The sequence below is a fragment of the Lactuca virosa genome, chromosome 4, assembly GCF_052849685.1.
Source record: "Lactuca virosa cultivar CGN04683 chromosome 4, Lactuca_virosa_CGN04683_v6, whole genome shotgun sequence".
NCBI classification, from domain to species: domain Eukaryota; kingdom Viridiplantae; phylum Streptophyta; class Magnoliopsida; order Asterales; family Asteraceae; genus Lactuca; species Lactuca virosa.
In genome coordinates, this window is record NC_136429.1 from 414,802,814 (window position 1) to 414,818,102 (window position 15,289).

The following is a 15,289-nucleotide window of genomic DNA, read 5'->3' on the forward strand; positions in this document are numbered from 1 at the left end:
TACTAAATGACTACGAATGTGAAATTCGTTATCATTCTGGAAAAGCCAATGTAGTAGCGGATGCCCTAAGTCGAAAAGAATAATTGGGTCGCCGAGTAAAATCATTGACCATAACTATCCACTCACACCTTTCCACGCAGATCAAGGAGGCGCAACTTAAGGATTTGAGGCTTGAGAATGTCGCTAGTGAAGCCTTGCGAGGAATGGATAAGAACCTTGAGGTCATGAGTGACGGGGCTTATTATCTCCTTAATCGAATCTGGACACCGAAAATTGGTGGGTACAGAGACGTTATCATGAGCGAGGCTCACAAGACCAAATAATCTGTTCACCCCGGGTCTTATAAGATGTATCTAGACCTCAAGAAACTCTATTGGTGGCCAAACATGAATGGAGAAATCGCTACCTATGTGGATAAGTGCTTGACTTGCGCCAAAGTTATGGTAGAATAACAGAAGCCCTCGGGTTTACTTCAGCAACCGGATATACCCGAGTGGAAGTGGTAGTGGATAACCATGGATTTCATAACTAAATTGCCCAAGACAACTGGTCGACTGGACACCATATGGGTGATTATCGATAGGTTAACCAAATCCGCACACTTCCTGCCAATAAAAGAGACAGACAACATGGAAAAACTAATGAGGACGTACATCAAGGAGATTATACGACTGCATGGTATTCCAATATCCATTATCTCGAATAGAGATAGAAGGTTTACCTCGCAATTTTGGCAAATGCTACAAAACTCTTTGGGAACTCGACTTGACATGAGTACAGCCTACCACCCACGAACCGACAGGCAGAGTGAAAGAACTATTCAAACATTGGAAGATATGTTGAGAGCTTGTGTGATCGACTTCAGTAAAGCTTGGGATACCCACTTACTCCTCATCGAGTTCTCATACAACAATAGTTATCACACTAGCATCAAAGTTGTTCCATTTGAACCACTTTATGGGCGCAAGTGCAGATCACATATGTGTTGGGCTGAAGTGGGTGACACTCAGCTAGCAAGAGGGTAATTACCTAATAACACTATCATAGGTCCAGAGATCATACGAGAGAAAACGGAGAAGATCGTTCAAATTCGTGAACGACTGAGAGAATCTCGGAACTGACAAAAGAATTATGCAGATAAAAGACGAAAGCCCTTGGAATTCCAGGTTGGTGACCGCGTTCTATTAAAGGTCTCACCCTGGAAGGGAATGCTAGTTTTTGGAAAACATGGGAAACTGACTCCAAGGTATATCGGTCCATTTGAGATCCTCGCCAGGATCGGCCCGATGGCTTAAAGACTTCAACTACTGCAGGAACTCAATAATGTTCACCCCACCTTCCATGTGTCAAACTTGAAGAAGTGTCTGTCCGACAAGACTCTTGTCATTCCAATTGACGAAATCGAAGTAAACGAGAGTCTCCACTTCACCGAGGAACCTGTAGAAATCATGGACAGGGAAGTCAAGAGAACAAAGCAAAGCCGCATACCCATAGTAAAGGTCCGTTGGAACGCCAAGAGAGGACCTGATTTTACTTGGGAACGTGAGAACCAAATGAAACAAAAATTAAATATTTGGAAATTTAACCTAACTATTCTGTCGTTACCAAATGCGACAGAATCTATACCCGTCTAAACACCAAAAATTAACAAAACAAACTTGGAAATTTAACCTAACTATTCTTGTAACATATTAATATTTGATAACTATGTTTGTTATAATAATTTGAATTTTTATAATTCAAATTAAACATTTTATACATACTTTATACCCTAATTTCTTCATAAAACCACACCATTTTATAAAAATGCTACGATTTTATAAAAGTTTAACTTTTATTTTCTATATAAAGAAAACACTAGTAATTAGATGATACTTCCATCTTAATGAGCCAACTACTAAGCCTAAGTAGCACCACCTTTAAGTCCCATCCATGTTCCCCCTCCCCACCCCCCACCCTCCTTCCCTTCCTCCTTATTAATTGCGGCCGAGAGCCTCATAACCACCACCATCTTCATCATTTTCACTCTTCGTCTCCAAGATTAAGCTCTCATCTTCAAACCCTAATTTCTTCCAAGTGTTCTTGAAGTTTTGGTAAGTACTTTCTTCATCTCCTTATGATTCTACACACTTATATACTAGTTTCAATCCATTTACACATATTTCATGTGTTATTATTCATAGGATCTTCAAATCTTCAAAGTGTTCTTCAAGTGTTCTTGACTTCAGACTTTCCATATACAACCTTTCATTCATCAAGAAAACCACTCCAAATGTGAGTTACCCCTCCATTTGTTTATATTTCTAAGTTTTACGGGGAGAATACAAGTAAAACACAAGTAAACTTGTGTTAATATACAAGTTGTTATGCATGTTTTCTTACTTCTTGTGTAAAAGTGCTAAATACATGAAATAATGTTATTATCAAGCTTTATGAACTTTTATATGCAAAAGTTTGTTTAAAATACAAAACTATGAAAAACAAGTATAAACATGCTAGATGTTCTCAAGAAAAAGTCATAAACTCAAAACCATAAAAACTAGGGTTTTTATGAACACAATATGGATAATCTAGCAAAAATGGTTATAACCAAGTTATTACACCATTTTTGTGAGATCTAAACCAAAATATGTTATTTTGTATATATGTCTTGAAACTAGTCAAAAATACCAAGGTTTTAGTTTTACAAAAAAAAAACTCCAAAAATATATCATTTTATGTAAAAATGGGTTTTCTAACAAAAATGGTCATAACTAGGTTATGGCACCATTTTTGCGGGGTTTGACCAAAAATATGTTGTTTAAAACATTTAAAGTTAACTTGACCTAAAAATCACAAAAATGTAAAAATAAGTTTTACATAACTATATTTTCACTATTTGCCGTTTGTGACGTTAACTAGAAAAAATGGACATTTTCATACTTAAGACCCACTTATTTTTGCTAGATGTAAAATACTTATTATTTATGAATATCTAAGTCTACTAACCCTATATATATATATATATATATATATATATATATATATATATATATATATATATATATATATATATATATATATATATATATATATATATATATATATATATATATATATATATATGGGTACGAAAATCAAATATTATAATAAACTATATAAGTATAGTTTATAAATCTTTAACAATTTTGTAACATGTTGAGCAAAGTGTATTATTATATAAAATACATATATAATTATTTTATACTATTTTTATTATCATGGAAAAGTGATAATTACACATACAAAGGTTTTCATTGCAACAATACGTAAACTCGTTGAATCAATTTTTGTGAGTCAAAGTCTTCATCGTACCTATCAGGGTACCTACAAAAGTCTTGTATTATAACCAGAGAGAGCATAATATTTTTTTATAGATCTATACGTGACTGACAATCCCGCACCTAAATTGTTAGCTACAGCTAGACCAGCGGTTCTGGGGTGACAAATATCATAACAATCCGACGCCTAAAGAACGTCGCAACAGGCCATCTATGTCATTAGCACGGTTATAATAACTCATGTGGGGAAACAACGATACATTTAATTTACGGGGAAACATTCGCTCAAACGGTTTTATATAAATTAAAAATGCATATTTGTGACAACCGTCAAATTTCGGTCAAGTCAAAGTCAAACAAAGTCAACAAGTCAAACCGGTTAACTCCAATAACCCTTGTATGTTAGGGTTTACGTTATGTAATCACTATACAATTCGCTATTTTAATGAGAAATCATCATTTGGAAAGTTCATGTGTTTGATTTTCCTTAGCCTTAACAGTGCTAAACAACGAACCAAAGCGATAAAACACTATTGCACAATCATCGGGATTGTGTACGACACTAAAACACGGTTTAACGGGGTTTACGAACCTTGCGTTGTGAAGCCGGACACTCAAATTAATCACAAACGAAACCTCTCTAAATCGTTTTCACTCTATCTCTTTCTATTTGAAATCTCTCCCAAATCTCTCTCAAAAGTTACTTTAACTTTTTGTAATCATTTGGGTCATATCGACCCTTAACCGGGTCAAAAATCGCTTGAAACGGGGTAAAAACGGGTAAAATAGCCTTAAGGACCTAGAACTGAAGCTTCAGGACCGAAGCCTCTCATCCGAGGCCTCGGATCCGAAGCCTCTCATCAGGACCGAAGCTGAAGCCTCTCAGGAGACCGAATTCGAAGCCATCAGACAACAGCCTCGCATGCGAGGGTCCGAAGTCTCGGCCCCCATCCGAGAGGTCTCGCAGACGGCCCCTTTTTACCGGTTTTTCGACTACGACTTCGTTTTAACTCCGTTTTTCATTATTTTAACGTGGGATTTTCACCCAAAACTTTATTTTATAAACTAAGGCCCCAAAATATATAAATCTCCAGGGTTTTTATAAAAATGTATTAAAAGAATTGGTGGTTGGACTAATTATTGAGGGAATATTTGCTTTTCCTTATTTTATGACAAAAGCAAGCCACCACCACCTCACTCTATGATCAGCCACTCTTTCCCACTACTCCTTGTCACCTTAGTGGACCTTTACACCCTATCTCCAGCTCTTCCCACATTCTAAGAGCTGGAGGATTGGTCCTCTCTCCTCATTCTCCTTAAAAGCCCTTTCATTCTACACTTAGCAACCAAGAACACTCTCCAAAATTCTCTCATCTTTTCTCTCAACTTCAAGAACTTCAAGGCTTTCTCCAGGGATTTCTTTCTTCAATTAGTAAGTATCTTCATCATTCACATAATTATTAAACTCCATTCTACTCAAATCATTGATATCTTACACAAATTCCATCTTATTCGGTGTTAGATTCTTGAATCATCAAGACATCTTCTTAGTGTTCTTGGGTTGAACACTTCCTCTATCTCACTTTCACCTACTGAAATCACATAAGGTGAGTTCATACCCCTACATTTACATGTTTTTCTTAAGTTTTAAGGGGGGAATACAAGTAAAATCATCAAGAACACAATTAAACTTTTTCTATCAGATTACATCAGAAAAGATGAACTTCGATCACGGACTGTTTTGGTCAACTTAAATATTTTAGTTTTCAAAACTGTTCCAGGTGCAAGTAGTTCAAACTCTTAGCTCTAAAATGGCTACTTGCACTTCTCCATATGAGTTTTCTACAATTTATGGTGATTTTTACAAAACTGCCTATCATTTCAGAGGCAAACCCGGACCAGTATGTGATTATGAACATTTTCACCTCTGTTAGAGATCACTAAAAATCATGATAAAATTTACGAACAAACTAGACTCATATTCCAAACTCTCAGAGTTTTCGGATTTGGATTTAGAGCTTTGATGAATTTTCTATAAATTTTCTAAGAACAGTAACAGAAACTGTATACAACAAAAAGTTGATGTCAATTTCATTTCACCTTGTAACATGTTGAGCAAGGTGTATATCTTTATGTGATTATATGTTATTGCAATATATGACATTTTATCTTAATATTTAGACACACATCAGTTTACAAATGGATTTGGACATATAAAATATAAAGAATAACAAGTGATTATAATCAAAGTACAACCGATACATTCAAACATTTAATAAACTATTTTGAATATAGTTTGCATACATTACTACGTACTACCCTTGGTTGATAAACTATAATAGGTATAGTTTATGATACATTACATAATACATACATTTAAAAAGGGTACATTTATACAAAGGATATTTTCATTAAGCAAGGTACGGCCATACGGTACCAAGTTTTCATAACACGTAATTCCGTTAATGACTTTATGAAACATTACATAACACATACATTTAAAAAGGGTACATTTATACAAAGGATATTTTTATTAAGCAAGGTACGGCCATACGGTACCAAGTTTTCATTACACTACACGTAAATTCGTTAATGACTTCTGTGAGACATTCGATTCAATTTACAAATAAGTCCTGTATTATAACCAGAGTCTCCTCGAGGGAGAGCGTGATACTTGTGTATAGATCTATATTGGGTTTGACAAACCCACACCTTAGCTGCATGCAACAGCTAGACCGACAGGTCTGGGGTGACAAATGTCATAACATTTCCGACGCCTGAAGAACGTCATTTCAGGCCAACTAGGTCATAGCATGGTTATAATAACTCACATGTGGTATTAACAAACATAGAATTTACGGGGATTTCACTAAAATCAAACGAGTTTATGTCGATTTAAACTTGCATTGTTTTACTATAAGGAACGAACACTACTTGTACATTTCGGTCTTTGGGTTTTAAGACTACATTTACACATTAAGGAAAATATTGGATTTTCTGGAACGAACACTACTTTTACAAGAAAAGGCTTTCATAAACTCACATTAAATATAAACAAACATAGAATTTACGGGGATTTCACTAAAATCAAACGAGTTTATGTCGATTTAAACTTGCATTGTTTTACTATAAGGAACGAACACTACTTGTACATTTCGGTGTTTGGGTTTTAAGACTACATTTACACATTAAGGAAAATATTGGATTTTCTGGAACGAACACTACTTTTACAAGAAAAGGCTTTAATAAACTCACATAAAGTATTAATGAATATTAGAATTTACGAGAACTTCATTAAAATTAAACGAGTTTATGTCGATTTAAACTTACATTATTTATTATAAGTAAGAAAAGTTACTTATACATTTCGGTCTTTGGATTTAAGACTACATATACATTTTAAGGAAAATATTGGATTTTTCTAAAACAAATACTACTTTTACAAACGAAAGGCTTTTAATAATACCAAACAAAAGCTTATGAACTCACCAACCTTTGTGTTGACACTTTTTCAAACAACTTGTATTCTCAGGAAATCATTAAACAGGTAACCAAGTGCTTTTGAGGATGGGACGCTGAGGCGTCTACTATTTCATATTTTGTCAACATATTGTAATTGATTCGTAAACATGTAATTCATACAATGATGTAACTTTTTCAATTATATATATGTTGGTTGTGTTTGCTTGAATTACTATTACAATTGTTGTTATGATACTATACATGAAGTCCTCCACCCCCGGACGTTTCCGCCATCCTTGGTTTGGGGGTGTGACAGATTGGTATCAGAGCACAGTTTATAGTGAATTAAGTATATCAAACCACATAAGATATACAAACTATAAACACAATTGGGACTAATAGTCTCTGATTTGTGCATTTTTCAAATAAATATACTTTTAGAAAATAAATGATTTTCTTGATTAAAGTATACATACATACATTACATGCTCGCATGGTATCATAACTAGCGAAAACATAAAGCAAAAGAAGAAGAGTTGAACATTTTGAGTATGCCTTAGTATATGTGGATTAAGTCTGGGAAGGATATAGCCTGATCAACTATATCTGTCCGGGAATTGACTTGCATATACCGGGGGATGGTCAGGATGGGCAACAAATCTAACAAACCTAATAACACACTACAAAGGATACTTTAAGAACTCAAAACTAAACATTTACAAATACTATAGGAGTATTTTGTGTTACTATAATAAATTATCTGAGAATTAAATAGGTCTTTATTTATAGATCAATAGCTGCTAAGTGGATGCGCTAAGGTCATATGTAACTAAGATGCTATAGACTTAGAATTTATGTATCTTTGTTTCACTTCCTGTCCTTGTTTGGTTGTGGTCTTGGAGTTAGGGTCATCTATTCGAAGGACTATTATATCTTAATCACATATGACTGGTATGCACTTTGCAACTAATGAAGTAACCGATAAAGATCTTTTTAAAACATAAATATATTAATTATGTCCCAAATAAATTACTATGTGTGAAACTTTTACAAACGGTCATATACTTGGAAACAAGAAGCTGCTTTCCAAATGTTAAAACAAGCCCTATGCAGAGCACCGATCTTGTCTCTCCCAGAGGGAACCGAAGACTTCGTAGTGTACTATGATGCTTCGAATCAAGGCCTCGGATGTGTGCTCATGCAGAGAGGGAAGGTTATCGCGTATGCATCAAGACAGCTTAAGACGCACGAGGTTAATTATACTACGCACGACCTGGAATTAGGAGCAGTAGTATTCGCTTTGAAGATCTGGAGACACTACCTCTACGGCACGAAATGCACTATCTTCACTGATCACAAAAGTCTTCAGCATATCCTCAATCAGAAAGAGCTCAACATGCGACAGAGGAGATGGGTAGAGTTGCTGAATGACTACGAGTGTGAAATTCGTTATCATCCGGGCAAGGCCAATGTAGTGGCCGATGCTCTAAGCAGGAAGGAGTACTCGGGCCGCCGAGTAAAATCCTTAACAATGACAATCCATTCCCACCTGACCATACAAATCAAGGAAGCTCAACTGGAAGCTTTGAAACCAGAAAAGGTGGCAGGAGAGACATTAAGGGGAATGGATAAAAACTTAGAAGTCAAGGATGATGGAGTACGTTATCTCATGAATCGAATCTGGACACCGAAGTTCTGTGGACTCCGAGACGTCGTCATGAATGAAGCACTCAAGACTCGATACTCCATCCATCCCGGGTCAGATAAGATGTATCTGGACCTCAAGAAATTATACTGGTGGCCGAACATGAAAGCTGAGATTGCTACCTATGTGAGCAAGTGTCTGACTTGCGCCAAGGTCAAAATCGAATACCAGAAACCATCCGGGCTATTACAACAGCCGGATATACCTGAGTGGAAGTGGGAACGAATAACCATGGACTTCATAACCAAGCTGCCTAAGACATCGGGCGGGCTTGACACCATATGGGTAATCGTAGACAGATTGACCAAATCAGCACACTTCCTACCGATAAAAGAAACCGACAAGATGGAGAAGCTGACTAGAACGTACATCAAAGAGATTGTACGACTCCATGGTGTGCCGATATCTATTATCTCCGATAGAGATAGTAGATTTACCTCACGGTTTTGGCAGTCTCTACAAAAATCATTGGGAACTAGGCTTGACATGAGTACGGCCTACCACCCACAAACCGACGGACAGAGCGAACGAACCATTCAAACGTTGGAAGACATGTTAAGAGCTTGTGTGATAGACTTCGGTAAAGCATGAGATACCCATCTACCGCTTATCGAATTCTCCTACAATAACAGCTATCATACTAGCATCAAAGTCGCTCCATTCGAAGCTGTTTACGGTCGCAAATGCAGATCACCCCTGTGTTGGGCTGAGGTGGGGGATACACAGCTAGCTAGAGGGCAAGTCTCTAATAGCACCCTCACTGGCCCTGAAATCATAAGGGAAACCACAGAAAAGATCGTTCAAATTCGAGAAAGACTGAAAGCGTCTCTCGATCGGCAAAAGAGTTACGCAGACAAACGACGCAAACCCTTGGAATTCCAGGTGGGTGATCGTGTACTACTAAAAGTTTCCCCTTGGAAAGGAATGATACGATTCGGAAAACGCGGGAAACTAAATCCAAGGTACATCGGGCCATTCGAAATCCTTGCTAGGATTGGGCCAGTAGCATACAAACTTCGATTACCTCAGGAACTCGACAAAGTACATCCCATATTTCACGTGTCGAACCTAAAGAAGTGTTTGTCTGATGAGAGACTCGTAATACCACTCGACGAAATCGAAGTTAACGAAAATCTCCACTTCGTGGAGGAACCAGTCGAAATCATGGATCGGGAAATCAAACAAACGAAACAAAGTCGTATTCCCATCGTGAAGGTCCGTTGGAACGCTAAACGAGGACCCGAATTCACCTGGGAACGCGAGGATCAGATAAAACAAAAGTATCCACATCTCTTCCCAAACTCTTGAAATCCCAGTCAAAATGAAAATTTCGGGACGAAATTCCTTCTAACGGGGGGATGATGTGACAACCGTCAAATTTCGGTCAAGTCAAAGTCAAACAAAGTCAACAAGTCAAACCGGTCAACTCCAATAACCCTTGTATGTTAGGGTTTACGTTATGTAATCACTATACAATTCGCTATTTTAATGAGAAATCATCATTTGGAAAGTTCATGTGTTTGATTTTCCTTAGCCTTAACAGTGCTAAACAACGAACCAAAGCGATAAAACACTATTGCACAATCATCGGGATTGTGTACGACACTAAAACACGGTTTAACGGGGTTTACGAACCTTGCGTTGTGAAGCCGGACACTCAAATTAATCACAAACGAAACCTCTCTAAATCGTTTTCACTCTATCTTTTTCTATTTGAAATCTCTCCCAAATCTCTCTCAAAAGTTACTTTAACTTTTTGTAATCATTTGGGTCATATCGACCCTTAACCGGGTCAAAAATCGCTTGAAACGGGGTAAAAACGGGTAAAATAGCCTTAAGGACCTGGAACTGAAGCTTCAGGACCGAAGCCTCTCATCCGAGGCCTCGGATCCGAAGCCTCTCATCAGGACCGAAGCTGAAGCCTCTCAGGAGACTGAATCCGAAGCCATCAGACAGCAGCCTCGCATGCGAGGGTCCGAAGTCTCGGCCCCCATCCGAGAGGTCTCGCAGACGGCCCCTTTTTACCGGTTTTTCGACTACGACTTCGTTTTAACTCCGTTTTTCATTATTTTAACGTGGGATTTTCACCCAAAACTTTATTTTATAAACTAAGGCCCCAAAATATATAAATCTCCAGGGTTTTTATAAAAATGTATTAAAAGAATTGGTGGTTGGACTAATTATTGAGGGAATATTTGCTTTTCCTTATTTTATGACAAAAGCAAGCCACCACCACCTCACTCTATGATCAGCCACTCTTTCCCACTACTCCTTGTCACCTTAGTGGACCTTTACACCCTATCTCCAGCTCTTCCCACGTTCTAAGAGCTGGAGGATTGGTCCTCTCTCCTCATTCTCCTTAAAAGCCCTTTCATTCTACACTTAGCAACCAAGAACACTCTCCAAAATTCTCTCATCTTTTCTCTCAACTTCAAGAACTTCAAGGCTTTCTCCAGGGATTTCTTTCTTCAATTAGTAAGTATCTTCATCATTCACATAATTATTAAACTCCATTCTACTCAAATCATTGATATCTTACACAAATTCCATCTTATTCGGTGTTAGATTCTCGAATCATCAAGACATCTTCTTAGTGTTCGTGGGTTGAACACTTCCTCTATCTCACTTTCATCTACTGAAATCACATAAGGTGAGTTCATACCCCTACATTTACATGTTTTTCTTAAGTTTTAAGGGGGGAATACAAGTAAAATCATCAAGAACACAATTAAACTTTTTCTATCAGATTACATCAGAAAAGATGAACTTCGATCACAGACTGTTTTGGTCAACTTAAGTATTTTAGTTTTCAAAAATGTTACAGGTGCAAGTAGTTCAAACTCTTAGCTTTAAAATGGCTACTTGCACATCTCCATATGATATTTCTACAATTTATGGTGATTTTTACAAAACTGCCTATCATTTCAGAGGCAAACCCGGACCAGTCTGTGATTATGAACATTTTCACCTCTGTTAGAGATCACTAAAAATCATGATAAAATTTACAAACAAACTAGACTCATATTCCAAACTCTCAGAATTTGCGGATTTGGATTTAGAACTTTGATGATGTTTCTATAAATTTTCTAAGAACAGTAACAGAAACTGTATACAACAAAAAGTTGCTGTCAATTTCATTTCACCTTGTAACATGTTGAGCAAGGTGTATATCTTTATGTGATTATATGTTATTGCAATATATGACATTTTATCTTAATATTTAGACACACATCAGTTTACAAAAAGTTGCTGTCAATTTCATTTCACCTTCAAACATTTAATAAACTATTTTGAATATAGTTTGCATACATTACTACGTACTACCCTTGGTTGATAAACTATAATAGGTATAGTTTATGATACATTACATAATACATACATTTAAAAAGGGTACATTTATACAAAGGATATTTTCATTAACCAAGGTACGGCCATACGGTACCAAGTTTTCATAACACGTAATTCCGTTAATGACTTTATGAAACATTACATAACACATACATTTAAAAATGGTACATTTATACAAAGGATGTTTTCATTAAGCAAGGTACGGCCATACGGTACCAAGTTTTCATTACACTACACGTAAATTCGGTAATGACTTCTGTGAGACATTCGATTCAATTTACAAATAAATCCTGTATTATAACCAGAGTCTCCTCGAGGGAGAGCGTGATACTTGTGTATAGATCTATATTGGGTTTGACAAACCCACACCTTAGCTGCATGCAACAGCTAGACCGACAGATCTGGGGTGACAAATTTCATAACATTTCCGACGCCTGAAGAACGTCGTTTCAGGCCAACTAGGTCATAGCATGGTTATAATAACTCACATGTGGTATTAACAAACATAGAATTTACGGGGATCTCACTCAAATCAAACGAGTTTATGTCGATTTAAACTTGCATTGTTTTACTATAAGGAACGAACACTACATGTACATTTCGGTCTTTGGGTTTTAAGACTACATTTACATATTAAGGAAAATATTGGATTTTCTGGAACGAACACTACTTTTACAAGAAAAGGATTTCATAAACTCACATTAAATATAAACAAACATAGAATTTACGGGGATTTCACTAAAATCAAACGAGTTTATGTCGATTTAAACTTGCATTGTTTTACTATAAGGAACGAACACTACTTGTACATTTCGGTGTTTGGGTTTTAAGACTACATTTACACATTAAGGAAAATATTGGATTTTCTGGAACGAACACTACTTTTACAAGAAAAGGCTTTAATAAACTCACATAAAGTATTAATGAATATTAGAATTTACGGGAACTTCATTAAAATTAAACGAGTTTATGTCGATTTAAACTTACATTATTTATTATAAGTAAGAAAAGTTACTTATACATTTCGGTCTTTGGATTTAAGACTACATATACATTTTAAGGAAAATATTGGATTTTTCTAAAACAAATACTACTTTTACAAACGAAAGGCTTTTAATAATACCAAACAAAAGCTTATGAACTCACCAACCTTTGTGTTGACACTTTTTCAAACAACTTGTATTCTCAGGAAATCATTAAACATGTAACCAAGTGCTTTTGAGGATGGGACGCTAAGGCGTCTACTATTTCATATTTTGTCAACATATTGTAATTGATTCGTAAACATGTAATTCATACAATGATGTAACTTTTTCAATTATATATATGTTGGTTGTGTTTGCTTGAATTACTATTACAATTGTTGTTATGATACTATACATGAAGTCCTCCACCCCCGGACGTTTCCGCCATCCTTGGTTTGGGGGTGTGACAATATTACTATTTTAAGTATGGAAAATACTTGTACATTTCGGTCTTAGGGTTAAAAGACTACAACTCATTTTTAAGGAAAATATTGGATTTTTCTTGAACGAACACTATCAGTTTAAAAGGAAAGGCTTACAATTCTTCATACAAACTCTGATGAACTCACCAACTTAATTGTTGACATTTTTTCAAACCACTTGTATTCTCAGGAAATCACTAAAACAGGTAACTACAAGCTTTTGAGGATGGGACGCTAAGGTGTCAGAAAAATATTTTTATCATGTAACTCTTACAACAATGTAACTTTTTCAATCATATTTATGATGGTTGTGTTTGCTTTTGTCACTATTATGCATTATGTTATGATACAATACATGAAAGTCATCCACCCCCGCACGTTTCCGCCATCCTGGTTTGGGGGTGTGAGCGTGTTGTATCACCTCGCATCGCCAGAGATGCATGAGTTGTCCTCTCAACTTCAGGAGATATTTGGCAAGCAGTTTAAATGACCGAGCAGTTCACCCTAGGGAGCACTGGTACCATTTGTGAAGAAGAAGGATGGGACTCATCGCATGTACATAGATATCGGGAGTTGAACAACTTAACAGTAAAGAAACGTTACCCACTCCCCATCGTTGCTGACCTCTTCGATCAGATGCACGATGCATCTTGGTTCTCCAAGAAAGATTTGAGGTCGGGTTACCACTAGATGAGAGTCAGAGAGGAGGACATGGAGAAGACAATGTTCCGTACTGGTTATGGTCATTACGAGTTCATGCTGATGTCATGTGAGCTCTCCAACACACCTGCGACGTTCATAGATCTGATGAACCGGGTATGCCTGCCGATGCCTAACCGGTCAATTATTGTTTTCATTGATGATATTCTGGTCTACTTGAAGACCAGGGAGCATCTTGAGGAGCACCGTAGGGAGGTACTTGGAGTATTGAGACATGAGAGGCTTTATTTCAAGTTCTCTAAATGTGAGTTGTAGTTATGTGAGGTCCAGCTTTTAGGACACCTCGTTAATCAGAAAGGGATTATGGTCAATGCGGCCAGATTGAGAGGGGTGATGCAGTGGGATGTCCCGAAGTCCCTATCTAAGATTCGGAGTTTTCTCGGATTGGATGGTTATTATCGGAGATTTATTTAGGATTTCTCGAAGATTGTTGTTCCTCTAACCATCTACACGGATCAAAAGAGTTGGAGATATCTTATAGATAAGACAAATCTGAAAATGAGGCAGCATAGGTGGCTTGACGTGGTCAAGGATTATGATTGTGAGATTCTCTATCATTCGGGGAAGGCCAATATGGTCGTCGATGCCTTGATCCACAAGGCGGTTGGTGCTTCTGCCCAAGAGCATTGTTTGACGATGACCATCGACTCTCCACTTTAGGATATTATCAGGGAGGCTCATGCCGAGGGAGTCAAGAGGGAGAACTGGAAGTAGGAGAGGATCAGAGGTGAGATTGATAAATTTTCTACCGATAGTCGCAGACGTTTGACCCGGTGTGGTCGGGTATGGGTGTCGTTTTTTTGAGGAGTTCAGTAGATAGCGTTGGAGGAGGCTCACAAGTCCAAGTTCTCGATCCATCCTCGAGCCACAAAGATGTATCGGGATTTGAGACTTAGTTATTGGTAGCCCTACATGAAGCGAGAGATATCATGGTATGTACAGAGATGCTTGACTTGTCGGATGGTCAAGGCATAGCACCAGAGGCCGCATGGAAAGCTTCAGCCTCTGGAGGTGCCCATGTGTAAATGGGAGTAGATTACTATGGATTTCATCACCAAGTTGTCGAGGATGGCCAAGGGATTTGATGTGATTTGGGTCGCTCTCGACAGGTTGACAAAGAGTGCCCAACTTTCTCTCCATTCAGTAGAGTTCTTTGGCCAAGAAGCTGGCCGATGTGTATGTATGCAATATCATTTCTTGCAACGGGGTGCCGGTTTCTATCGTCTCTGATCATGATCTACAGTTTACTTCTCGATTTTGGCATAATTTTGATGAGGATTTGGGTACGATACTGCATTTTGGCGCTAC